Source organism: Gekko japonicus, unplaced genomic scaffold (genome assembly GCF_001447785.1).
Source record: "Gekko japonicus isolate JY-2015 unplaced genomic scaffold, Gekko_japonicus_V1.1 scaffold678, whole genome shotgun sequence".
Taxonomy (NCBI): Eukaryota; Metazoa; Chordata; class Lepidosauria; order Squamata; family Gekkonidae; genus Gekko; species Gekko japonicus.
Window position 1 is genome coordinate 664,768 of NW_015164685.1, and position 2,827 is coordinate 667,594.

A 2,827-nucleotide genomic window follows, 5' to 3' on the forward strand; every position below is an offset into this window, starting at 1 on the left:
GCAGGGTGGAGACAGCTGGAGGCGGGTGGGGGGCGGCGGCGGCGGCGGGAAGACATGTTGTCGGGGTGCCCGGGCGCTGGGCAGGAGGCGGCGGCATCCCCGCGGCTGGCCACCTACCTCGGGGCGGCTTCTGCTCCGGCGGCTTCCCGGCCTCCCTCTCGCTCGCTCGCTCGGGCTCTTTGCGCGCAGCAGCTCCCCCCGGCCCGGTCCCTCCTTCTCCTCCCCGCTCCTTTGCAAGCAGGAAGCTGGCGTCGTGCCCCCCTCCCCTTCCCTCCGCCTCGCCTCGCCTCGCCAGCCGGAGTTTCCCCGCGCGCGTCTTCGGTGCAGCCCCGGGGAGGGGATCGGCCGTGCACTCCGGAGCGCCGCGGAGCTGGAGCAGGAGGCGGCGGCGGCGAGGGGGCTTGTAAGATCCGGGCTGGGCGCTCGCCTGGCGTGTTTGTGTCACTCGAGCTGGGGAAATGGACTCGCCGAGCCGAAGGGAAGGAGGCCGGCCTGGCTCCTCCTTCGCCGCCGCCTCCGCCTCCCTTCCTCCGGCCGCCTTGGCTGACGCCTGCACCCTGCAGTTCGAGGGAGGACGCGCCGGGCCGGGCCGGGCCGCACGGACGGACGGCGCGCGAAGGCGAGCGCCCTGCGCCCAGCAGCAGGGACGGAGGAAAGGAAGGAAAGAGAGCGAGGACTGGTGGAGGAGAAGCTGGACCGGGGAGAACTCTCGGCGGCGGTGCCTCCTCCTCCTCCTCCTCCCGCGGTGCTCTTCCCTGCTCCCGCACGCTGCAGTGCGATGCGCAAAATGCTTGCCGACTCTCACCGTATCCCAGGCCTAGGGGCCTGGTGGCGGTGAAACTTACGCCCAGGTAGGTGTTATAGAGACTGGTGTTTGTTTCGGTTTTTATCCCGCCCCTCCCCCACCCCCAGCATGGGGCTCGGGCGGCTTACAACAGAACAATGATAAAACCATGCTTTCAGTAGGCACCAGTTAAAACTCAGCATGCAGCTTTTTGGCATCCAGAAGCCAGGGAAATTTACTTGGAAGTAAAGAGCCATAGAGAAGTCGTGTTGTTTGTTTTTGTTTTAATTTATTTGCTTTATTTATATCTCATCTTTCTCCAGAGAGCCAGTGTGGTGTTGTGGTTAACAGTGGCAGACTCTAATCTGGAGAACCAGGTTTGGTCCCCCACATCTCCACATGCAGCCAGCTGGGTGACCTTGGGCCAGTCACGGTTCTCTCAGAGCTCTCTCAGCCCCACCTACCTCACAAGGTGCCTGTTCTGGGGACAGGAAGGGAAAGGCAATCGTAAGCTCCTTTGAGACTCCTTAGGGGGGAGAAAAGTGGGGTATAAAAACCAGCTCTTCTTCTTCTCCTCCCCTACAGACACCCAAAGCGGCTTACACTGTTCTCTTCTCCTCTGTTTTGTTCTCACAGCAACCCTGTGAGGTAGCAGAACAAAGTTCGAGTCCAGTGGCACTGGACTCTAAACTCTGTTCTGCTGCTTCATACCAACCTGGCTGTCCACTTGAATCTACCTGTGAGGGAAACACCATGGGAGAGTGTGACTGGCCCAAGGTCACCCAGCAAGCTTCCGTGACACGTGTGGGGATTCGAACTTGAGTCTCCCGGATCCTAGGCCAACACTTTAACCACTGCACCATGCTGGTCAGTGTTGGATGAGGACTGGGGACTGATGCCGTTCAAATCCCCACTCTGCCATGGAGCTCACTGTGGGGCCAATGTCTCGCTTTCAGCCTTGACTTACATTTCAGGATTTATTAGGATACGCTGGGGAAGAGGAGACTGATGCACGTGACCCTGAGCTCCTTGGAGCAAAGATGGGATAATAGCGCCCTAAATGCATGGTTCGTCTTTCTTCTGCTTTATCCCTACACTGACCCTGTCATGCTGAAAGGAGGAGGAGATTGGATCTATACACCATCCTTTGCTTCCTGAAGGAGTCTCAGAGGGGCTTACGGTCTACTTCCCCTCCCCACAACAGACACCCTGTGAGAGAACAGCTCTGAAAGAACTTGTGACTGACCCAAGGTCACGCCAGCAGTTGCATGTGGTAGACTGGGGAATCAAACCCAGTTCTCCCAGATTAGAATCCATGCTCATAACCACTACACCAAACCAGCTCTCAGAGAGCGGGCACTTTGACCCATGCTGAATAACACAGTTTTAATCCACTCCAGTGACTTTTTGCAAGCGGAATTTGCCAGATCACACAGTAAAATCCAGTTGCAAAGTGGACTGGAAGTGCATTATTTAGTGTGTGTGAAAGCGCAGTGTCAAGTTTTGTCACACACACACCCCCAGCAGTATTCCAACAGCCATGGAACAGACTGGTGGTGCTCCACTGCTAACTCTTGTCCAGCTGCATGTTTGATTTGCAGCTTTGTTTTTGTAAGTTCTAAAAACTATGCCCTGTATGCCACCGTGCGCTGGGAGGAAAGGTGGGATATCACACACCTGGTGAGCAATGCTCCCTCTAATTTGTGGAGTCTTGTGAGCAAAAATTCTATTTTGTGAGCTACTGGCATTACACTTGTGAGCGAGCAATTTGGCTACTGTGTAAATTAGTCTGCTCTGGAGCCCTCCTTCCTGAGCTAAGACAAGAATCTGTGAGCTGGAGGCTAAAAAACTGTCAGCTAGCTCACACTAACTCAGCTTAGAGGGAACACTGCTGGCGGGACCCCTTAACCCCCCCCCTGGGCCAGTGTTCCCTCTAGGGTGAGTTAGTGTGAACTAGCTGACAGTTTTTTAGCCTCCGGCTCACACATTTTTGTCTTAGCTCAGGAAGGAGGGCTCCAGAGCAGACTAATGTATGCAGCAGCC

At 56.4% G+C, this 2,827-nt stretch overlaps 1 protein-coding gene across 1 annotated transcript in view; it reads right to left on the reverse strand.

The window, feature by feature from the left end:
• THRA (thyroid hormone receptor, alpha) overlaps positions 1-415 on the reverse strand; it is a 198,270-nt gene extending 197,855 nt beyond the window's left edge. Inside the window, exon 1 of the mRNA XM_015409341.1 lies at positions 118-415. The gene's annotated coding sequence lies outside the window, so the exon portion shown is untranslated. The remainder of the gene's footprint in view (positions 1-117) is intronic.
• Positions 416-2,827: the final 2,412 nt, after the last annotated feature.